We start from the raw sequence: 25,651 nt of genomic DNA, 5'->3' as shown, positions 1-25,651 counted from the left end.
GTCTGACAGTTCAGTTTACATCACTGGGAATACTTGGTAATATCAGCCTTTCACACTTGACCTTTCTGGTGGTTATTTAGTGATATATAGTTGTAATTTAACTTGCATTTTAAAAACTAACTAATGCAGTTGAGCACATTTTCATAGATTCAATAGTCATTTAAATGTCCTCTTGTGAAGTGTCTGTTCAAGTCACCTGCCCATTTTTCCACTGGGTTTTTTTGTTTATTTATTATTTATATTTATACAAATATATATATACATATATATAGTATCTGTTCTCATTTGGTAGGTTGCTTTTTAACTTTTAAAGATATCTTTTGAAGAACATTTCTTTTTATTTTAATATAATCCAATTTATAATCTATTTTAGAGTTAATCCTTTTGGTGTCCTAATTAAGAATTAATTTATTAATTAAGAAATCTGCCTACTCTTAAGTTGACAAAGACGTTCTGTGATAGTTCATCTAATTTTCCTGATTTCTGAAAAGCAATGTAAGTATAAAAGATTAGTAAAATCTTTTTTAGTAATAACACCTAAAAAATTGAGCACTAACCATCAATAGAATTTCACAGTGAAAGTCAGTAATTTAACTGGCATGATCCTGTTATGAGGGGATATACCCGTCCCACAGAGCACTATAAAGTTTAATTCCACTTTAACATTTGTAAATAAAATGTACTGCCACTTGACTACAAAACTGATGACTATACCCTGTTTGGAGAAAGCATCTTAGGAGCTGTTTCGGAAAACCAGGGATTTTTGAAGAATGCACCAACTATTCTGTCTCTGGACTGTGTTCTAATCTCCAGATCCTGGACTTGAGCTGTAGCGTTTCCTGCCTCCAGCCAGCCCTGCTCACTTCAGACTGGCCCCGTAAGCCCAACTGATACCTATCCTGTTGCTTCTTTTCTGAATTCAGTGATTGCTGTATACTGACAGACTGGTACATCTCAAGTCTGACGTCAAGAGGAGATTCTGTCACCAACCAGGGACCTCTGCCTTGAATGAGTTTTTCCTCACATCACAGGGCTTGGCCCTATACTTGTGCTACTGACTGTATAAAGGTATATATATATAATTATGCCACCCCTAGAGTTTTTTCTAATTGTTGAATATATTGTACGATGTTTAATACATTGAACCCTTAAAGCTGTCTATTTATCTTTATTTCAAAAATCTGAACATGGGGACAGTGCATACTTGAGCTCTGTTTGATGGTGAAATTTAAGTAAGAATAAGTCACCCATGAAAAAAATAAATAAATAAACTGATGACTGTAGTGAATAGGCATAAGTAGAAATCATAGGTAAATTAACTAAATTTTAGATCAAAGATTTTAGGGTATCTTTAGATTAATATTATTTATCCTGGTAGCTCAGGAGACAGACTCTTCTCTATGTAGAACACCAAAAGAGACTTAAAAGACACAACGTGCTTTCAGTGTTAAACTGAAAATGGCTATTGGATTTAACCAACAAAAGCTGAAAATCTCATTCTCTGTCTTATTGTAAGCACTCCTTCTTTATACTTCTTTTTATACATTTCCTCTTTCTCATTTCATTGGATTAGCAAAACGAATCTGCTTAAAGACAAACTTTGCTGAAAGAAATCAAATTTTTATTTTGTTCTTCTGTTCCTTTTCTTCCTAATTCTTGGAGATATTTCTGGTTAGAGTTCCACATATTCACAGAGCTAAACAATATTTTAAAGTATTATACTATCCAACCTTCAAAAACATCCAAGCAATATAAGAACCAACCCTGATCGTGCGACAACTGGCCAAGCCTTCGGCTATAGGGGATATAATCATCTGGTTCTGTTTTTTATTTTGACTAAATAAACTATGAAGACTATAAACAATACTTTAAAAGCATGGAAATAAATTGGAAATTTTATTTTATTCAATGTCAATTTTCAAAAATAATTCCTTTTACTACTCCAAATTATTAAATAATGATTGCAAATTGTTACACGATTAAATATGTTAAGCGTCTTAATGAAGAAGACGGGTTCCATTACTCTCCTAAGGATTTGGAAAGAAGTGATACTGGTTTGCTCGATTTCTCATGTAGACCATTTCTTGTATATATCCTCCTTTTTTAAAAAAAAATCCCCTTTTCATCATTTAAACCTGCAACTCATCACTTGAGTATTCATCACTGAAATAGCTCCTAACTGGTCTTCATCTCATTAGTCTTCTCCATCTCCAATCTACTCTAATTATTTTCAACCTCATATTCTTAATTGACTGATTTTTATGTTGTTTCCCTTTACTCATTAACCTTCAGTGGCTCCCCATTATTAAGGGGATAAAACTCAAAATGTTTCAATCAAGCATCAGAGGTCTTTTAAAAATTGGCCTGAACCTACCTTTCCAACCACTACTCATAACATTCCTTTACGCAAACCCTGGCGGCTACTTCTAGTCTTCAAGAATCACATATACATGTATCCTCACTTTGCATCCACAATCAAACAATTTGCTCTCTTTCTGGAATGCTCTCCTATCCCTTTTCCCTGACTGTCTACTTTCAAAGCTAATATCATGTCCTCTGCCTTCTATGATATTTCACTAGTCAACTTTCTCCATGGATAAGAACTTCCATAGAATACATTGGTTTTGTCCTGCATTTGAGGACTACCAAATACTGCCTGTCCATCCATCCATCCTTCTGTCCATTCATGCATCTCTTTATTTAATGAATATGTGTTTAAAACCTGCTATTACTAAACAATAATAAGCAACAAATAAGCAAAGTCTCTGCTCTCATGAAGTTTATTTCTGTTACAGAGAGACAGAAAATTAACAAATATGTGTATGTATACACACACACACATTTCAGATGACAGTAAGCACTATGAATAACAAAGCAGAGTAAGGGCACAAGCAGAAGTGATGATGCAGGCATGTGAGCTACTTATAAATGACAATCAGAGAAGACTTCTCCATTGAGGAAATATTTGAGAAATGAATATATTCCAGGCAAAGTAGCTTTGACTTGCAGTAAAAAGTATCTACATATGTTCCCTGAGGAAGAATATCACCCTCAAATCAAGATATTCTGTTGACCAGAAATTATAAAGAATTATTTCTTTAACATAGTTTATCTATCAGATTTCTAAAGTGGAGACTTGCCCCTTTTTCTCCAAATAAAGTAACAGACCCATTGAAATTTCATCTGAGTGGAAGGCATGGCCCTGGGATGCTGCAACACTGGACCAGAGGGCTCCTGGGACTGCTGGAAAGGCAGTCTGAACCCACAGGGATTTAGCTGTGGGAAAATGGGCAAACTCTCGGTCTTCTTCCAAATCCCTGTTATGAGAAATCTGTATCAGTTCGGGAGCCTAAAATGATCCAAATGAATGAAATCTCCCACCTTCAGATAAAGGCCAGATAACAACGAGCAAACAAATATGCTTCAGCCACTCATCTTAAGAGAGAATAAGGGGAGGGTGACACACTTTGAAGATTATTTGTCTCCTGTTGTCTGAAATTTCCTTCTCCGTGTGATGAAAATAACCAAGGTGCTCTCTGGCCGGAGAATGGAAGGATCCCTAATTTCAGCAGATACTAAAATCCCAATAAATTAATATATAACTGTTGAGTGCATAAGTGTGATATTCCATGATCCTCACAGTGATTAAATATTGGAAAGGAATTAATATTATGTGTCAAAATGTTCAACTCAGTTTGTCGTTAAAAAAATAAGCAAGGAGACTAAGACATGGAGTTAATCAAGCTAGGTTTTTAACTCAGTTTCTTAGTTTGTGTTTATTCTAAATTCAGTTCTCTTAATCTGGCTACAGTAGAAATGTGCTGAAATAGAAATTATTTATTTTTAAATTTAAAATCAATCTTTTTCTAGTATAAAATGTTTTGCTATTGGCAGATCTATATTTCAAGTAAATCTAAAATAACTCAATTTAACTCTCAAAAGTAAATCTCTACATGATAGTTTACGAAACTTGAGACTACTTTCTATTGGATCAAGATGTTTGAAAGCTAACAGTTTCCAAAATTATACCATTAGAAGTCATTGAAATGAGAGTCTGAAGCAATTTGAGAGAAATTTGAAAAATCAGAGGCATTTTTTGTGTGTGTCTCTGTATTTCTTATTTCTTTCATTTTAATATTGAGTCACCAGGCTTGCTCACATCCTGAATTAATTTCCTTTCATCTCTCTTCCATGTACAAGTTATCTGTATAATGGTTGGTACGTCATTACTCCATCTTCATTTTTCAGATGATTAAACTGAGGGTGAATAACTCGGCTGGGGACCAAGCTGCTAGCCTGGGTATACTCTGAGTTCTCAGCTGGGAAAGCTCTAACCGATGTAAGGTGTTGTAATTACAATTTATAGCCCCTGATGCTGCAGCGTGTTGCTTAGCTAATATCTCACCTCCTTGCACTCTGACCAATACTTTCCCTTTGGGGCTATTTCTCTTCTTACAAAAGCCATCATCTGGATACAACTCACCGTTACTCTTGTCTTCTCTATATATGAAAATGAATAATTTTGATCACAACTTTATTTCCGAAGGAGGTGAAAAGAATCCATGGAGAAAAGTGTCAAATCATTTTTTAGAACTCTATTTTCAAAACTCCACCTCTACTACATCTTTAATATTTGTGCAGCACCATAAAATGTACAGGTTTGGGCTCATTCTCATGAGTAAAGCTTGAGATTAAATGATTATAAATGCTTTTATATACCCATAATGCATTGACCATCTGTCTTGTAGATTGCATTTTTCACTAACTGACTCATAAAAAGAAATTCCTTCAAATTCAGCATTATGTATAAATAACATTTGATAATATTTTTATTCCTAAAAATGTTAAACACTAAAATATGTTATGGTCTTTTCTGTTTCCCTTATAGTCTGACTGATTAATATAAAAAGTAAGAGAATTTTATGTAATATATTTTGTGTCGAATAGGAAACAGACTACCCCTGTCACTGAGAAGACTCAAATCAAAATTGGGAAGTAAGATTCAAAGAAATTATATTGAAATACATGCCACTATATTACTAAGTGAATAACAGAATGAGTCAGATCCTCAATGGTGTGAAGCAACCAAGATTAGGAATAAGTTCCATGAGGTCAGGCTACTCTGGGAAGGCTTCAGAGAATAGGAAAACATAAAATTTGACATGCATGAAATGTAAGTTGAGGAATGGCAGAAAAGTGATGGCAATTGCAGGAAGGAGATTTTTACATGGTAGAGCAATGCAGAAAGAAATCAAGAGTGATAAAGAGATGAGCTATGTGAATTGAGGGTTGTGTACCAGGATAATAAGTGAGATGAGGTCAACGGGTGGAGAAGTTCAGCTACCAGGCAGATTATTAAGAAATCTGGATTTAATCAATTAAGAAGGTAAAGTTCCAAGTAAACTGCTAGGGAAAATGTAGGTGTTATGACACTGTAAAAGTGGACGTTATTTTTGCCTGGGCATTTTGACTGACATCTCATACTGGGTAACAGAGAGTGTTTTCTATTCATTTCAGTGAGCTGTAGACATGGACGGTTTCTATGATAGCATGACACTGGCCAAATCCGGCCTGCCACCGGCTTTTGTATACCTTAAAGGTTAAGAATTTTTTTTTTTTTTTTGTATTTTTAAATGGTTGGGGTGGGGGAAAGGGCAAAAGAAGCATAATATATTGTGATTTGTGAAATTACATAAAATTCAACTTTAGTATCCATAAAGTTTCACTGGAACAGAGATGCTCTCATCTGTTTATGATCAGGAATGGTTGCTTCTGTGTTATAACAAAAGTTGAGTATTCATGACAGAGACCATCTGACCCACAAACCCTAAAATGTCTACTGTTTGGCCCTTTATGGAAACCTTCTGGCATCAATGTCTCCCACACCATGAGATGCATGACTGACATCATGCTGTTACTAGCTGATGTCTGACTCTCCCCCAGTGATCACTGATTAGATGAGAGGCGAAAACCGACTCAAACTCAACAAGTGAAATGATCTCTGTCAGGATACTGGAGTAAAATTTGGAAATCAAGAGATCAGGAAAGATATGTGCCAGGTGTTTCTAACTGTTAAAAGTGAGAATAAGATAACTTGGGAGCTGACTTTGTTCATCATGCAAGATGTGCTCAGAAAAGCAGACATGAGAGCCAGTGAATCCCAAGGAGAGGGAAAGGGAAGCATCCTTGGTCCCTGGCTACCTCTCCTGTTCTTGGTTCCAGGCGTTCCACACTTCTTGTTCTCATATTCCAGGTAACACTCCTCTGTCTTTATTTTGAAAGCTCTTTGATAAATTGATTCATTTATCTGCTTGAGCTTGTGTGAATAAACTTATTTTGCTTGAGAATGGAAAAAACATCCAGACATTGACCTCAAAAAAACTTTCATTAAATTTACCAGAAAGAGTTCATCAATATGTAATAGGGAAGAGCTCCAGCAAACAGAGGTAATATGTCACAGAGATGGCAACAACATCTTAGAGTCCTTTTGCAAAGTTTCTATCCATTTTTGTAAGGTTTAATGTAATTTTATAAGTTTCTTGTTTTTCCTTTTATAATTTAACTAGAGATACTTCCTATATGTAATGAAGAAGGTGTTTGATCCCCAAATGCATTATTGGCTTGCTGTATGACCTTGCAGAGTCACTTAAGTATGTAGACTTCTAAGGGTCAGTTTTATTCTTAAATGAGGAGCAATGCTGCATAAGTCTAATAACAGAATTTCTTAATTTGAAGTCCACAGGTGAAATCCAGCAGTCCAAAAATCTGTAAGCAAATACTGTAAGCAAAATGTTATGTGAGTATATTTTCTCAATTTTTCTGTAGAGGGCTCATAGCTTTCATCAGATCCTTGAGGGGATCCATGATGCCAAAAAAAAAAAAAAAAGCTAAGAAACATTAACTTAAAGAATCATCATCAAAATTAGGAGTTGGGGATTAACAGATACACAGTACTATATACAAAACAGATAAACAACAAGGCCCTACTGTACAGCACAGGAAATTATGTTCAATATCTTGTAATAACCAATAATGGAAAAAATCTAAAAATATATATATCTGAATCACTTTGCTGTACACTTGAAACTAACACAACATTGTAAATTAACTATACTTCAATAAAAACAAATCATTATCAAGATTAATGAAAAATGTATGATGTTATTAACACACCAGGGTATGGTATTTGTTGTAACAGTCTGAATGGACTAAGACGGAAACTATTATTTACTGATTAGTTTGCATAAAAAGTGTTCCTGGATGTGTGTGAGTGTGCGTGTGTGAGAGAGTGTGTGAAGGATCATTTTCCTTTTTTTTTAAATTTTTTAAATTTTTAACTTGAAGTACAATTACAATGGGTCAATTTCTGGTGTACAGCACAGTGTTCCAGTCATGCATACACATACATATATTTATTTTCATTAAAAGTTATTACAAGATACTGAATATAGTTCCCTGCACTATACAGAAGAAATTTGCTTTTTATCTATTTTTATATATAGCGGCTAACATCTGCAAATCTCAAACAGTTCAAATAGTTCTTTTCCTTTTTGTGTTTTTCTCTTACAGCTTTTTAAACATTGAATAAAAGGCTCACTTAAGGTTGAAACCAAAAATCCTTCTCTGGCTCCTTTCAGCCTTCGTTTGTACTTGTAATACTTCAAAAATAACTAGCATTCTAGGCGTGATAAGAATATCTTTACCCAAATAATCCCATAACCTACTTTTCCCCAAAACTATAAAACTTCTCTGGCAATGTGGAGAGACAAGTTTCAGCAGCTAGTTCTCTTGTGATTTATATCTATGATTGTATTTCCCCTTTAAAACTCCAGATATCTTCCTGCTATCTGTGGAAATTCCCTCACCACCCCACTGTCACTGACCTGCTTCCTTCCCAGCTTAGACTTTTCCGTTGACCACATCCCTGTTTGGGTTACTAGGCAACCAGTCCTGGAAGACGAATTTTACTGTGCACATGCTTTTCCTCAAATGGATGATTTGTTTTCCATGTCTTTATTTGGCCATAATTTGAATCTAATTCTTCCCAATACTCTCAATTGTGGCTGTAAGCTTTGGTTTTGACAAACTATTACAAGGCACAAACCTGAGTTTTTACTATTTATATTTGGTTTCTTTTCTAGGAAGCTTTCTTTTTCAATATCTTTCATGATTTTCCCTCCTTATTAAATGTCAGCATGAGTCTCACTGTCAACCAAGTCAAGACTTCGCAAATTTACTTCCTATCACTATGGAATGTCCGTTATTCACTGAGCTATTTTACCATGATTGCATTATAAACATGAATGCACCTAACGACCTTTGAAATATGTCCAGGGTTCAAAATGAATGTGCTCTTAATTAGAAAATGCAGAATAAGTGTAGACAAAAAAGAAAAGAAAAGAAAAGACAAAAACAGACCTCAGGAAGACATCACAGAAATCTGCTAAAGTCACTGTGAAACACATGGGGAAATGACCTGATCCTTGTTGCGGCTGTGCAGTAGGTACACGAGGGTTCAAAACCTGCTGACTTTTGAATATATTTGAATTATTTCTTAATGAAAAGATAAAGGAAGTTCCTTGTTATTATTTTACTTTTTAAAGTTGGAGTAAATCTGTGGGCACAGAATTTGGGAGTGTCTGACTAAGAAAAATTCTTTCTTAAGAGGATAGAGCCTCACCTCTAACTCAGGGATTCAGTCCTTGGAATTAGGCCAGAGGCTTTGAAAATCTAGTAGACAGTCCTAGTCAAGCCAAGATCCAGCAAGCCTGGAATATTTTGGCTATAAAGTTCAAGTTGAACCCTACACCACAGTTTCTAAATCAGGGCATAACCGGCATTTGGCTAAACAGGTAGGGTACGTCGGCTCCATCCCTGCCATCATCACTGCCACTTCATTCATGACTCCAGTGACCAAGCCCTGCTGCGGCAAAAGAAGGATGTCCACTGCCTATAACTTGGACCATCCTTCCTGCCTATATCTAAGATCCTCTTTTGCACTGGGAGCCTCCTGGGAGTATTCTCATGGGACACACTCTCAAGGCTCTGAGTCCATTCTGAGAGTTCTATCCACATCTCTGTTCTCCAAGTTTCCTGTGTCACTTCCAGATTTGGTACGACTTTGAAGAAGAGATGAATGTATTTAAAGTCTTATGTAGGGTGGGGCCATTAGTTAGGCTGAGGCAGCTATGGTGGGCAAGGAGTAAGTGTGGAGTAAAATTAAGAGGATGGAAACACAGGCTACAGACTGGGAGAAAATACTTACCAGCCACACATCCAACAAAGGACTGATATCTATAAAATATAAGGAATTTTTAAAACTCACAGTTAAAAAACTCACTGAAGTCTGAGAACTTAATTAAGACAATAAAATGTTGTTTGTTGAAAAAAATCAATTAGAAAATGGACAAAAGTCACCAACAGACATTTCATCAAAGAGGCTATAGAGATGGCAAATAAGCATATGAAAGGATGCTCAAACATCATTAGCTGTTAGGGGAATGCAACTAAAATTACAATGAGATATCAGTATATACCTAGCCGAGTAGCTAAAATTAAAAAGTGACAAAACCAAATGCTGGCAAGGATGCAGAGAAACTACATCAATCACATACTGTAGGTAGCAACTTAAAATGGTCCAGTCACTCTTAAAAATAGTTTAGAAAGTTGCATAAAAGTTAAATATATCATGTAAACAAGCATTTCACTCCTGAGCATTAATCCCAGAGAAATGAAAACTTACGTTCATACAAAAACTTGTATTATTCATGGCAGTTTTATTTGTAATAGCAAAATACTAGCATCTGATCAGATATTCTTCTTCAACAAGTGAGTAGTTAAACTATGGTACACATATGTCCCAGAAAGCTTACTCAGCAGTAAAAAGAAATACACTGTTGCTAAATTGAAAACATTCAAGTCTCTCTAAGGAACCATGCTGAGTGGGGGAAAAAATAGTCAATCCCAAAAGGTTACACACTGATTTTGCTTATGTAACATTTGAGAAATCAAAAAAATGTAGAAAGGGGGTATAGATTAAGGATTGCCTGGGCAAAGTGGGAGCTGAGAAAGGGGCTGGAGGGAAGTGGATGTAATTATAAAAGGGCAACAGGAGAGATGCTGTGGTCTTGAAACTGTTCAGTATCTCAGTCCTTGGTGACACACAAACTAATACACATGGTAAAACTGTATAGGACGGAACACACACACACACACACACAGATAAGCGTAAGTAAAATTGAGGAACTCTGAATGAGATTGGTGAATTGCGTCAATATCAGTATCTCACTTGTGATATTACAGTATAGTTTTACAAACTGGTCATTTGTTGAAAACTGAGCAAAATGTATGTGGGATCTGCCTGTATTATTCTTATGACAGCATGTGAATCTGTAATCATTCCAGTGAATATCTCCATTTAAAAATTCACGCTTACAGAAAAGACGTATTAAAGGTTGTTACTTGCTTGACCCCACAAAAGGATTGTCATGGGAATCCTTTAACTAAATTTATATATTTATATAATATATATACATATAAATTTATATATTTTCTATAATAAACTCACAAAGAGAAAAAAAATTAGATTCTGTATTTTGTAGAAATATACCTGCTTTTTAAAGCGAGTTTCACATCTTTTTATTTAGCTTTCATTATTAGTGGGCAGCCAAGTTCAGCTCTATAATGACTGGTCTCCAAATATTCCATTTACAAAATGGATTCAGGATGATTGCTTTAGTGTTATGGAAATCTCTAAATTCTTGTCCCTGAAGCACTAAAGGCAGCCTCTTGTGATTTTCCCTGGTGGCAGGTCTCCAGCCCTGCGGAAAGGCTCCATGCTCCAACCCAGGGGACCAGCACTGAAGCCTGGAGGAGAATGATGGACAGGTCAAATAGACAGGAAGCAGGAACTCAGAGGCCCCTGGAATCTCTGAATTGTCATCTGTACTGTCATTGGACTCCTTTCATGATCTCCTATTTCCTATCAATGAGTGCCATTTTCTGATAGTCAGAGATTGGAACCCTTGAGTAGGCAACAAAATACATTTTTCTCAGGGCAGATGTCTTTCAACTGGATACTCAATTCCAATATTATTAATGTAATCATTCTGCAAAAAATTTGTTCAAAGTTTCTTAACTACCCATCTTTGTAAGTAAAATACACTTTTTTAAAAGATGAGATCAGAAGTGCAGATGTTAACGGCCAGGCTTCGGTCTGTTTCTAGGGCACTCCCCCACCTGCCCAAAATAAACGGATGCAAATCTTCCCTCCTATCACTGCATTTCTGAACCCACAGACATCTGTGGCTAATCACACAAGGACAAGACGGAACTGAAGCACCATAGAGACATCTACTGGTTGGTTTCTTTTCTTCTGGTCTGGCTTTTAAAAGGTTATTTTCTGTGTCATAAGGAATTACAACCAGCCAGCACTAACCAGCTTTGCTTCCAGGGACGGTACAGACAGCTCCGCAGACAATCATACTGCCAAATCACCTGGACAATCAATTGGAAGTCTAGAGGGACAGATGCGCTCACAGTCCAATCTTCCCATCACACGCACTCCACTGGTTCCACAGGGCTTCTGACAGCCAGGATGGCAAAGAGCCAACCCTGTTAAACCCAGTGTGTGCGGTGGAGGATGGGCACGAACAGGGCAGTTCACAAATACGGTCCAGCTGGAAAAATCAATACATGCCATCCTAGACTTTTCATGGAGTATTTCCGATAGCTCAGTACACAGGCAATAATTCTGAAACCAGAAGAGTTAGAAATACTTGTCTGGAACATTTTCTTAGAATCATATCTGAAGCGGAGAACCTAAGGTTTATTTTTAAGAAAAAAGACCCAAAGTAAGTCTCCGAGGTGCCACCCTGGAAGGGCTGAGCACTTGGACAGAAAAGGAAGGTGGCTTTGATGGCTACATTAAAATTTGGTAAACCTACTTCTGTTTTTCCTGACTTTTTCAACTGCTGTCCTGTACTTGTAGACTTTACAGACATCTTTGGACACAACTGTGGAGAACAATGATGGCACAAGCTGAGCTGTGGAATATTTGATTGAATCCTGATTCAATTATAGAATGGATTTGGAACATACGAGTTGATTCATGGATCTTAAGTCATCCTAGACCTGGATGTTTGACACAAAGAGACACGATTTATTATCCCTGTGGCTGTTCCCTCTCTTTCCTGCATGAGGAAAAAGCATAAGTTTGTGCCAGACCCAAAGGCAAAACCAGTATCTGTTTAGCAGAGTTCATGTAAAATGTATTTCCAACTGTATTGATTAAGATTTGCAAAAGAGACTAAAGGGGCGTACAAAAGAAAAGGCACATTTCCTTTGGCTCATTAAAAATCCATTTCAGAATTGATCGTATTGCCATAAGTACCAGCTCTGAGGTAGGATTCCTACTGTTTTTGCTTGATGACGAAAGCAGCACAAACCCCTTGTTACCCCATCATTTTCCACAGAAAATCCCTGCCAAGAGTTTGCGATATATTTTTTGGTGTTTCCATCCATGTATACCTAGAAGCATGAATATGAAAACATACCCAAGTACTTTTTTGTCGCCTGTTTCCTGCTTTAAAAAAAAAAACAACTAATTGTTTTTAGGGTCTATTTCTCTTATAATAGACGTATCTACTTCATTCCTTTTAAATGTGTGTCTGTATTTACCCAGCTATTAGCTGTCCCCTAATGCCCGCTTTGAGAGGACAGTGCTCTGTGACACACAGCGGTTATCAGAGGCTTTGATCTTCCTGTTGGGAGTCCCTCCCCATTTCTCCTAGCTTTGCTACAGACATCCTTCTCTTACAACCTGTTGCTTTCTGCACATTTTCCTCTCAATCCAGCAAGCAAATGGGCAATCCTCTCTTCTCACAACGCCGCGATTCCCTCTCCCTCTCTTCTCACCGTCATTCAACCAGCAGTCCATGGAGGGCTGACTGTTTCAAGCACTCCTTAGACATGAGTCAGCAAGATGGATTTGAGCCCTGCCCTCTTGAAGCTTATAACCCTGTATCCATTTCTTGATTAAAAGAATATATGAAGAAATCAGGAAAATGAAGTTTAAAGTGCCAGAGAGCTCAGCTAGTAAGAGGCAGAACTCCCACTGGATCCATTCTCATAACCACCCCACCCACTGATTTAAACACACCGGTTTAACAGATCCACTCATCTCCTTTGGGAAAAACTCAAAGAGACACAGGTTTCTTCCTGACTTTCCTGAATACCCCAAATCTGAATTTGCCTTCAAGAACTCCTGAGGGCTTTGGGCATATGTTCAAAGAGACTGATGGCCACCCAAGTTTCTCAGAAGAGCTGGAAGGAGGGGAAACGTGGCAGGAAAAGGAGAGATCTCACGTCTCCCCACCCAGTGCACAAGGACAGCAGCAGGGTCCTCTAATGTTTATATATACATATAATATATACATATTTTGAATTTGTTACGATTGCAGGTTCCTTTTCATAGTGGGACACTTATATCAAGCACATGCAACTCTCCTAAAAAACGTTAATTTTCAGAAACACTTTCCTAAACCTGATGACAAAAATATTTCACTTTTATTGTAGTTTCTACGTGTTTAATTATTAGTGAGGTCAGGTGTCTCTCTTTTTATACTCACTACTTGTTTTTTCCTTCTGTAGTAAGCATTTTCACAAAAATTCTTTGTTCATCTCTCTTTCTGTGCGTCTGTAAGTACCTTATGAATTTGTCAGTGCTCAGTGTATGTAAAGAATTTTTTTTAAATTTTCTATATGTTAAAACATCCCCCCCCTTGTTGACTTCGATTTATTGTGTCTTTTCTGTTCATAAATGTATGGACTTTCATGCAGAGCTATTCAGCAATATTCACCTTGGTAAGTTCTGGTCTTTGCTATGGGATATACAGCATCTCTAAATAAATAAAAATTCAATGTTCTAATGTTTAATGACGAACGATGACAGAACACAGCATTTTCTTTTTACATCCTAGCTATTAAAGGACTTCGAAACTGCTCGGCAAATTCACCTCAGTTCTTTCCTAAGTTCCCAGAGGTGAATCCTGACGGGGGGAACTGGGGGCGCCACCTCAGAGCTCAAGGACATTCAAAACTCCTGCAGAAGCTGGGAAGACAGGGCAGGGACGATGGTGACAACGCCGAACCACAGTCCGGCGCAGGGGGCGCCGCAGCCCCGCGCTTTCCTCACCTCCGTCCGCCGGGGCCGCTGCGCCGGCCGCGCCGGGACGCCGCTTCCCTCCGGCCGGGGCTCGGGCCCCGCGTCCCGGGACAGCGGCCAAGACGCCCCGAGCCCGGGAGTCGGGCGGCCAGGCGGTCGCGGCGGGTCCACACGCGTAAGAAGCAGGCGGGCGACAGGCTCCACGTCACCCGACGCCGGATCTCGAAGGCTCTTGGCCGGCCGCCCGCCCCTCGGGAGCCGCCGGGGGCGGGGGTGCCGGGGGGCGGGGACGGCGGGGGGGCGGGGGCGCCGGGGGCGGGGCCCGGGGGCGCCGGGGCGCCGGGGCGGCTGGGCTTCGGCCCCAGGGGCCCCGAGGCCCACGGCCGGCCCCCCGAGGTGGCTTTCTTAGGCCTGAAAAGAAATGGCAAAACGCACGGAGAGAGCGGAGCGGGCAGGGAGGTAGCAGCCCGGGGGTCAGAGGTGCATGGCCACGAGGAAGAGCCACCTGTCTTCTGGCCTCCTCCCAACTTCAACCCTGATTTTCTGCTAATAGCCTCTCATTCTGAGAGTCAAAGAAGAAAAATAAATAGAATGAATACTCTGATTTTGCTTTTCTCAAAACACAGACCCAGAAAGTTGACTTCGGAAAGATACTAAAAAAAAAAAAGAAAAAAGAAGAAAGAAAAGGAAGGGAGGGGAGGGGAGAAAGAATGTCAAGTTACCTCAAAGCATGTGAAATAAAACTTCCAGGAAAGCATTTATAGTAGAAGGAAGGAAAGGAAGGAAGGAAGAAAAAAAAACTGTCGTTACCTAAAATCCAGTGAGATAAACCCTCCAGGAAAGCATTCGTGGCATCAGCTGGGTATTGATACGGTTCACCCACTCTGTACCTTACTTGTCGCTGATGCTTGGAGAGTCTAAGCAATGTAAACAGTGAACAGGGCCAGGCAGTGCAGACTGTGTTGTTTGTTTGTTAGCACTCAGTTAACAAGTACAGGAGAGAAAAGCCTCCAAGAAAACAGCACCAGAAGAGCCCCTAGATGAGGTGATGGCTCCATTGAGCGTACGCGTGTATGTTGCTCCTGTGGTCCTCGGATAGGCTTAGTGTGGTCACGTGACGTGCCTCCAGATGAAACTGCTATGGTCTTTGTTCAATAGAGACCACATAGGTTTTTAGTGTTTGTATAAACGTTGATGCTGTGTCTTTAAAAAGGGCCTTGAATTTCTGATTCTGGTAGATTCACAGCCATGCATTTTCGTTTTTTCTTTTCCTTTACAAAATTTTGAGAAATATTCATTGCTGGCTCATTTTCTTTGTGACAGGTCTAAAATGTTTCTTAGTAATTCTATTTGGTAGCATTAAAATATTTCAAAGCTATTTTTGTGTTTTCTCATTTCCCTTTGCATTAACAACTAAAAAAATGATATGCTGTCTTTAGAATATTAGATGACTTCTTGATCTATTGTATTTAATATGGATTCTGTATATTATTTTTAAAGTGTATATAGTAGTTTGTAGCAACTCATATTTTTAAAATTGCTTCTTGTGACTCTTCTGATATTAGCATTAAATTTTATAGTCATTGTCCATATTATATATTTTAGCTTCCATATTATAGTGTGTCTTGGGGTGGGTCAGTTTTAACAAAAGGCATTTTAAAACGGGGCTTCCCCCCCCCATATTTTAACAGTGTTAAATTTCTTAATAGCTGATGATTCAGACTATGCAAAAAAAATTTTTAAACAATTTCTTTTAATTTTTATGTATTTCCATTCCTTTTTTCTGTCCCTTGTAAAAACTTTATAGATTATCTTATTATATATTCCTCTAACATTAAATAATCTTCAAAAATATGTTTTTTAAGTGTCTACATAGTGCTCTGTCTTATAGATAGACTGTAATTTGTATAACTATTTCTCTGTGGTTAGAGGACTGAGATTATTTCCAGGGTTTTTCGGTTTTAGATAACAGTAGATATTCTACTACAGAAATTTTCTGTGTACCTCAATTTGTTATCCTAAGACAAATACTTTGCAGAGGGTTGGATTATGTTTAAGTAAATGAATGAATGAATGAATGAATAAATAAATAAATAAAAACTGAATTGTGTAGTTGATTTTCCTAAGCGAGTAGACCTTAAGTGTTTTCACTACATGCACACACATACACACACACACAAAATTATAACTATGATAAGTGATGGATATTAATTAACTTGACTATGATAATCATTTCACAATGTAAACATGTACAAAGTCAGCACGTTGTACACCTTAAATATTCACAATTTTTGTCAGTTATACCTCAGTAAAGCTGGGAAAAGAAAAAACAAAAATTCCCTATGTCTGAAGAGAAAATTAACAGAAGCTAAAAGGAAAAGGGAAGGTAGAAATAAATAGAGAACATAGAAGGTGTTATTCTCTCCTTCTCTCTCAGATGGTCTTGTTTGTGTGACCAGTGAATCCCCAAGGCGTTCTGGGGTCTGTGCTGTGAGCCATTTTAATTGTCAATTAGCACACAATTGATTGGATTAAGCATGCAGTCTTCCAAATTAGATTTTAAGTAATCCAACGGACCCTGTTAGACCCTGAATGACATAGACTCCCTCGGGCTGATGCTAAGGACTTGGAAAGGTGAGAAAGGAGGCCGTGCAGTAGCAGCACTGTCTTTCCTGGGATGAAACGAAACATCAAACATGGAGGGCAAAGGCTACAGGGAACGGAGAGGGTCATGGAACAAGGATTTGCTGGAAGCCCCACTCCACCCCTTGCCACCTATGTGGCTTTAAGCAAGTTATTTAAATCCTTAAGCCTTAGTTTCCTCTTCAGAGGAAGTGGACAAATTGGTATCTCTCTTTCAGGGTTGTTTTGGTTAAATCAAGTGATGATGTCTATAGCACATCAAGGTTATGACCAAATGTGAGGCAAATCCTTTATGAGCTTCTCTTTCTATCTCTTTTTCATGTTTCATAATCTCAAAGCCTCATCATTCTCTTAACCCTTCAAAAACTGAGTGCCTGTTTCATGTATGACCCTAGGTCATGGGCTCCTGGACTAGTACATTATTGAATAAAAGATGAGTTTTGCTCTTTCAAAAAAAGCTTATAGATTCATTAGAGAGATAATGCTAATAAAAGGCAGTCTTTAGTGGTAGATTATTCTGCACTAAATGCATAATTCTCACCTAATTGTCACAACTATTCTAAAGATTACATGCTATCTTTGTCCCCATTTTACAGGTGAATAAACAGAATTAGGAAACATGTCTAAAGTCACATAACCTGTAAGTATATGAGCAAATACAGTACAAAATCAAACCCAGATGTCTATAAATTCAGAGTCCAAGTTTTAAATCAGGTTCAAGCCCTAGGTTAGGCTAAAAAGTAATAATGAGGTGGTATAATATAACTAGAATGTGATGAGCAACATGAGAAATACAGACAGATTTGCAGAGAAATTTAGAGGAAGAGTGACCACATTCGTCTGCAAGAATCAAGGAAGAATCCATGTAGGAGATATTAGAACTCTGTATTAAAAAGCAATATTGCTCTCTGCCAATGTTATATTTTCCTTCTCTGTAGAAATGATTTCAAGTGATACTGGGGGCCTATCCAATCACAAACCAACACTAGTAAAACACAGTCTTAAAAGTTAAGTGCCCACTGCTGTGAAATAAATGTTCTTGTCTTAGGCCTCCAAATGCCAAGCCTGGGAAGTAGAAATTTTCCACAGAGAAGCGAACACTATTTCGTCCTTGACTAACCATGGGTGGGGACCGATCTGTGATCTTGCTCATCATTTTAGCTAGGAAGATGGACTGTGCATGTGCTGGCAGTGATGTGACAGCCCAGCAACTGTGTGAACAAACACGAGCGTTGCTCTTGGAACCATACAAAATAATGGTTTTGATTCCCTATTGAGCATAGAATCACATTATCTATTCCAGGAAAAAGAGGAAAACAAGGATTTCTCTACCCAGTTATGGGCTAATATTTTTGTGTGTGAAAAATATGTATCAAGATTTTTTATGGGCACCATTAAAAACAACATACTGTGCTGCCACTTTTTTTTTTTTTTTAACGTAATGCATTTCAGAAACTAGATCCTAGCAGGCAACTGGTAATGGATATGAAAAGGAATTCATTCCGGTCCTAGTCCAGCCCCATCATGTGCTGTGGATTTCTAGGGCCAGCCAGGGACCATGCCAGGGCTTTTATTGCCCTTAATTTTCCTGTGTCCACCCTGGTCATGTCCTGTGGCTATCCCGGCTAGACTTGCTAAGGACTGACTCTCAAAAGGATCCAAGGTGAAAAACAGGTAAAACGCTAATTGCCTGCCCTCCTGTTCCTGAGGCCCTTCATCTTGCTGACTCCAACCAGACGTTTGTGTGTGACCCTCTCCCTCTTGCACTAACCTCTGACTTCCTGGAAGGCCACACATATATGCCTGGCCCAGCTCTGCATTGTTATTTTCTTTGGTTTGTTGAATCCTTCATATTGTCTTCGGTTCCCATGGTACCATGGCTCTTATTTTTGGGAGCACAGATTTCCTGCCCCTGCTTCTGTGTGCCCTCAGCCTCCACCAGTGGAGGGTCTAGCTTTGAAGCAAAATCAAAGTTGACTTCAGTGCAAATATATAATTTTAACTTAAATGTTTATGAGTTCTATGTTTTGGCATACAGCTCCCATGGAATAAACATCATTTTGCAAATATACACTCAAATAAGCAAGACATGTCTTATTATTTCATTTAATTTTCTAATCTAAAATTTTATCCTAACTTGTTTTTAGCACTTGGCTGGTGAGAAGTTTAATCACATCACTACTAGGCCTTTCCACCTCTCTTTCAGTTAAAAGTCTGAAGGAAATTAGTGAGAAGGCTATTGTTTGTGATTTAGATAAAATAAATGAACATAGGCCATGCTCAATAATATGCTCAAAAACATTTTACAAGGCAGTATTTTTAACAAGCTCTCAATCCAGCTACAAAAGCTTGTAGCTAGACTGAAAATAGTGAACACAAAGACAGGCTTATTAGAAGGGAGAAGACAGAGGAAAGGGTAAGAGGGTCTTTTTTTTTTTTTTTTTTGGTAAGAGGGTCTTACATGTCAAACTTGTTTATTCAAATTACATCCTGAAGGTCTTGCAAGGAAGACCTAGGATGCTTTTTAGAAAACAGATTCCTGTGCCCAGTATCCAGAGATTCGGATACTGTATGTCTGAAGCTCCAACCAAGAATCAGCATTATTAATAAGCATTCCAGGTGATTCATCTGTGGGCCATGCAGTGAGATGTGCTGAGAGTGGTAATTTTTGAGCAGGGCTCGACATAAGAAATCTGTAGCCTAGATCAATCAAAAAGTGTGTTGCAGAAAGGATCAGAGCCAGAGATAGAAGAGGCCAGTTAAATACAGCAAAATGAATTTAGACTAAAAGCAAGGGGGGCTGGATAAGGCTGGCCACAGAAGTTTGTAAAATTTTGTCTTAGTCTAACACGATTTCTTTCTGTCACTATTCTGCTACTGCTATATTGCCAAATATATGGTAAGCCCTTCAGTGTTTACGAGCGGACAAGTTTCAGAGTTCCTCTCCTCAAATTTTATGTGTAAAAATATCCTTTTACATAATTTTGTTCCAAGTCATCACTTTTATTCAGCATGTTTCTTTAGAGGGAAAAATAAAACATTGCTTTTACTCTTCGAAACTTCTGTTTCTTTTTTGTACTTAAAAGTGACTTTATTCTGGACTAATTTTAGACTCATAGAAAAGTTGCAAAAATAGTACAGAGGGTTTCCAAATATTCCTTATTCAGCTTGAAACAGAGAAAGGACATCAGCAGAGAAACTGGTGAAGTTCAAGTGAAGTCTTTAGTCAAGGATACCGTACTAATGTTAAATCCTGGTTTGACACTGGTGCACTTCTAGTGTGCTAACTAGTGTAAACAGAGGCTATTGAGAGGCTGTAGAGATAACTCTGTGAAGACTGATTCTTCCTGAACAGAAATAGATCATTATTTCTGTGCATTCGTTTTATATCTTTAAGTGTATGTATTCATGTTTTCTTTATCTCTGGTGTTGATGAGAAATTATGAGAATTTGACTCCTTAAATTACTTAGATGTAAGATTATTAAAATAATCTGTGATTATTGCCATTTTTAGATTGGGGAAATAGAGGCACAGAGAATTCAAGTAACTTGTCAAAGATTACATACAGTAATTAGAGCAGAGATTCATTCTTTTGCAGAAAAAATGTGTTAGAGCTCAGCGTTATAGCTCAGTGTTACAGCTCGGTGTTACAGCTCAGTTGTGACAGCAACCTGGGTCTGGGCGAGAGACCAAGCAGCACTCGGAGAGTTGGAGAACTCAGGTTTATTAAGCTGGCGGGCCCAGAGGAGTTAACACTACAAGCTCTGGACCCCGTCTTTAGGTTTACACAGGCTTTTATAGGCTGCCAGTTTACAACTTTGCAACATCATATGCAAATAAGGTATAACAAAAGTTGACTAATCAGGAACAGGCTTTGTAGAAATGGACCAATCAGGAGTGAGCTCCACTTTCCCAGAAGTTAGCCATTTCAGAGGCAAAAAGTGAGATAAAGCTGCTGGGCCAGGGAACCGGATGGTGCTGGCAGGAGAGTAGTGGCCCTGCCTGGGGGTCCTGCCGGTCTTTTTTATGGGGCTTCCCACCTCAATTCAAACCTGAGTTTAATTGTGATCCAGAGCCCACAATCTATACTATAGTAGCATCGTGTTATACGGCCTCTCACATCTATTAAAATCCAGAGAATGCGGTAACAGAAGTTGTTGCATTCTCCTAATACCACAGTCTAGTATCACAGGAAGAAAAAGGACCTCTTGGTCTTTCATGTATCTAATCTGTCTCACACTCTCCAGTAGATTGAAAACAATAATAATCATTCTCTAAGTGATGAAAATTTTAATATTTATTCTGAGATGTATATAAAAATGACAGTATGGTTATTCTGAAATATCAGGTCAGTAAATGTCTCCTGAAAATTCCTTCCATTACACTGGGAAGTCATAATCAATTACATTCATATGTTTAAGCATCATTTATTGGCAACAGCACTAAAACAATCTCTTTGATGTTGGCAGTTATCAGTATCTGTAGGGGTCCCTGTGTTAATGTCAGAAATAGGGCGTCAGTCAAGGTTCTTAGCTGCAAGCAATGAAACTGACCAATTACTTAAGCAGAAATAGGACTTATTGGAAGCATATTAATGGTTCACAGGATTGAAGAGAGGCTGATCCACCAGGCTGGTGAAATATAAGAGGGCCAAGGACAGAAAGGACATCAACTTTTAGTAGGACCAGTCTGCACAGGCCCCCTTCTCTGGCAGTTGTCTCCAGGCATCACCACCATTGTGGATGGTAGTCATCACTTCCTCCTTTTGTCATTTTTCCATGTCCACGACTCACAGTCCCAGCTGAGAGTGTCTGGACTCAGAGTCCAGGTAAGAGTGATTGACTGAGCATTAGTCGTTTGCCAGTATCTGTTTGGGGAATGAAGCCTAGACTCACCTAAAGGGGGTCTCCAGGGTTAAGAAAGGAGTTCAGTTTCCTGGAAACCCGGATGATGACAGTGTCAGTTATACATATTATATTCATGTTTTATGCCAAATTTTATTCTTAAGTGGAATTTTATGTTGATTTCTTAGAGATTAAAAACACAAGGTCATAATATTTCTTTTGTCTTATATGAAAAAATCCTTTCACGGAAACAGAGAATTTTAGAATGTGAAGAGTATTCTGGAACCCTCTAATTCAACAGCACACATCACACCAGAAACTCACTTATTAACTAAATGAAATGAAATGAGTGAATGAAATGGAAAGTCATTTATAATTGTAGTAATTAGCAACAGAGCATAATTGACATTGTGGGTTCTGGATGTCAACAGACCTGGCTTCAAATCCTTCCAACACCACTTCCTAGCTGTATGACCTCCAACAGATTGCTTAAGCACACTGTAGCTTTTTACACTAGTCTGTAAAATGGAAAAACTGGTACCACCAACTTACCATGTTAGTTGAGAGGATCAACTGATGGAATTCATGAAAATCAATCAGCATTCACTGGTAGTTTCCTTAGGGGTTGATGATATTGACGTTGTCACTGTGACCATCACCATCATCATCACCCAACTTCTATTTGAGCACATTTAGTGAAGAGCAATATCTCACACAGCGATGCATTTCATCTCATTGCTGCTTAGCTCTCGTTATTACCAAGCTCTTATCAGTTGAGGAAAGAGAAAACTTCAGATGTGTGATACACATGAGCTCTAGTCGTCTGCATCTTTCCATATTTCCAGCTGTGCTCAGGCACCAGTGTCCCTCACAAACGTGTTTTCCACCTATTTAGCACTTCACAGCACCGTCTATTCAATACGTGATGTGGACCAGCAGGTATACACGTATATTCTATGCTGAGCTACAAAGAGTGATAATTTTAAAAGGTATTGTATTTAATGATGGCAGAATATACACTGACATTTTGTTTTTAAAACTAATGAAGAGCAAAATTTTATAGAATCAACACCATGAATGTTATGCTAAAATATGCTAGGTTATTTCCCTAAAATATTTATTTTGCAGTAAATCATATGTTCTCCAAACTAAGTAATTGTGTAAGAAATTACATTCTTGTCATTAACACTTGTACATTTAATAGCACTATCAACTCGCTTCTTCTGAATAGCATAATTTAAAGGTTTTGATTAATGAGAAACATGTGTTGTGGAGTTTTAAATTAGGTTTGAAAACTTTAATTTTTTTTTAATAAGAGAGCATGATTGTAAGCTCTTTGGGCAATTTGAAGTGTATTTCTTAGCTAACCAAAAAGCTAGTTATTTAATGCAATAGTAAAAATTTAAAAATTTGATGGCTATATTATATCCTAATTTATAAAATTTGAAATTAAAATTATATACATTCAGTGGTATACGGTATAAAAAAATAATAAAATGCAACAAGCCTTTTTGTTAAACAAGATTTAGAATTTTTCTTCACAGCAAACTACCCACTAGATGGCACTAAACAACTGCCAAAATTTTTCTAACAATGCCCTTATACCAGGTCAAGAAAATAAAACAAAAATCCTAAGGATTGATGGAACAGTTATATCAGACATACAGACCTAGTCTCAAAGTACCTACATTGTATGTAAGGTGATATTTAAGTACAACTGAGATCTGTTTACTCAAGAAATGTTACTCAAGAAATGGCACAGTCATTTGATAGATACATGGCAAGAACCTATATTAATGATTCAACACAAGTGATAAAATGCAAATGATTCTTACAGTTAAATTACGTTAATTTGAATTCCACCAACTAAGATTCCACTATCTAGCCAAGGCCTGGATTTTCTCAATGTGTATGAGGAAACAGAGTTCACAAAACAATAACAAAGCAATAATGAAAAGGAACTCCAGGAGAACAATTTATATATAATTTGAACTGATAACTATAATTTCTCCCAAACAAGGGTTGGTGGGTTAAGGTGACTATAAAAACATTTTCACTTTTTTAGGATATCCTGACATTAAGCCCAATCTTTGTCCAAGGTATTGAGCTTATAACTCAGTTCATAAAATTAGAAATATCATAACATATTTCCACAAAGCCAAAACTTCAGATGAAAGCTCAAAGTTTCAGGAAAACTCCAGGATATTTGTAAATTTGGAGCGATGTGTCATCCTATAGAAATATTCCACTCTCTTTTGGAGGTTGATATGTATTAAGCTGCAAAATGGATTGTCAAACACTAGATGGCTTTGAAGGCAGAGCATTTTACTGCCTTGCTTCCATTTTGTAGAATCTACTTTTACACATCATGGGTAATTTGTATTTTTATAGTATCAACAACTTCAGTTCCTGTATCTTTTACCCTTTGATGTGGTTATCACTTACAACCCTTCCTGAAGATAGAACATTTTGTTGAACAGACTCAGACATAAAATCACAAAATGCTACCAAAGAAACCCATAGTTGAATTTGGACTAAGATTCTGAGTGTTGTACGCTTGTGAAGGATGCTAATTGTGATATAATATAACTGGGTCATTTGTCACAACAAGGCTTGTTCTTACCCTTTGCCATGAAAACCTGTTGGATATGGTATTTGATGTTCCTCTGAGCTTCCAGAGCCTCACCTATAAAAGAGAGGCACTATTCTCAATGTCAGGAACGAGGGGAACAGGTGAGCTTTTAAGAGCTCAGCTTCGAAACAAAGCAGCACTTAGACTATTCAGGTCCTTTCCAATTCCCTTTCCACTTCTTCTCTGTTCCAACTTAAGATTTGACTCTGAACAGGTTTAGAAAACATACACTAGGTAACTTCCTAGGCCAAGAAGTAGAATATTACCTGTCTTCTAAAGTCCCTTCTTGTGTCCTTTCCTAATCAGTGTGTTCTCTTTTCTCCCAAGATAACTGCTGTTTTAGCTCAGTTCCCTAGAAAATAGAATGTGAGCCAAAGATTAAGTGCGAATTTTTTTTTTTTTTTTTTGAGGTTCAATTCCCAGGTGATGAGAGTGAGGGAAACTGGAGCCGAAGGATGGAAGGAGGGAGCAAATGCAAGATGGTGCATCACCAAGCCTGCCAGCAACCGCTTGCCCCAGCCTATCTGGTTTCTCAGATGCATGGAATCTTTCCAGACAGGCTATACATCTTGTGTGACCAGGATGCATGAGCTGCTCAGTGGATGCCATAGGAGGTAGCCAGGCATATCCTCTCATGTGTGCCCCGCCCTCGATGTCCTGCTTCTGGGCAATGGGACTCCAGCAGCAAGAGGCTCCCGTAGTAAGACTGCTGATGGTAAAAGTGATTGAGTCGGAATCAGAACTCCCATGCCGAGTATTTGCCACACATCTCCGGGCACATCACAAGATTATACTTCTTGTCTTCTTTGTGGCTGGATGAGGACATAAGTCTGTTCAGGCCCATATGTTGTGAGCAGAAGTTCCATATCTTACTTCTGTTCCAGGACATGAATCAGTGGTGTCAGACCTCACCAGAATGCTCTGTGATGGAAATCATGTTTGAAATCCCATCAGCGAGGTATCCATCTTCACCTGTAGTGAGGAGTCTTCAGTAGAAGCTCCAGCCTCTGCATGGTATGTGTAATGGACATGTATAGCACGAGCAGAAAAAGAAAAAAAAAAAAACCTTTTTTCCTTTTAAGCTACTGATTTTACAGGGCTGTTTGTACTGCAGCAAAAGCTAGCCTGTCCCACTGAGACGTCACGGAACATTTGATGTTCCCTGAAGTCATACCTGTGTCCCCTGAGAGAGCCAACATTTGGACACTGGCCAAAGAGCAGATGTTAATTAATGCTAACCAGACTAAAACAGCCACAAAGTACGTCATTTCAAACCCAGTTAAATAAATAAATATTTGTCACCTCCACCTGCTCCCCATTTCCCCTCCAGTACCTGGAAAATATAGAACAAGATGATGGAGAGAAAG

General features: G+C 38.1%; 1 protein-coding gene across 1 annotated transcript in view; it reads right to left on the bottom strand.

Moving 5' to 3' along the window:
- Positions 1 to 14,340, bottom strand: part of RAB27B (RAB27B, member RAS oncogene family) — a 160,997-nt gene extending 146,657 nt beyond the window's left edge. Inside the window, exon 1 of the mRNA XM_032470673.1 lies at positions 14,195 to 14,340. The gene's annotated coding sequence lies outside the window, so the exon portion shown is untranslated. The remainder of the gene's footprint in view (positions 1 to 14,194) is intronic.
- Positions 14,341 to 25,651: the final 11,311 nt, after the last annotated feature.

This window comes from Camelus ferus, chromosome 30, assembly GCF_009834535.1.
Source record: "Camelus ferus isolate YT-003-E chromosome 30, BCGSAC_Cfer_1.0, whole genome shotgun sequence".
NCBI lineage: Eukaryota > Metazoa > Chordata > Mammalia > Artiodactyla > Camelidae > Camelus > Camelus ferus.
The sequence above is the reverse complement of the archived record's forward strand: the minus strand, read 5'-3'. Positions and strand labels throughout refer to the sequence as shown.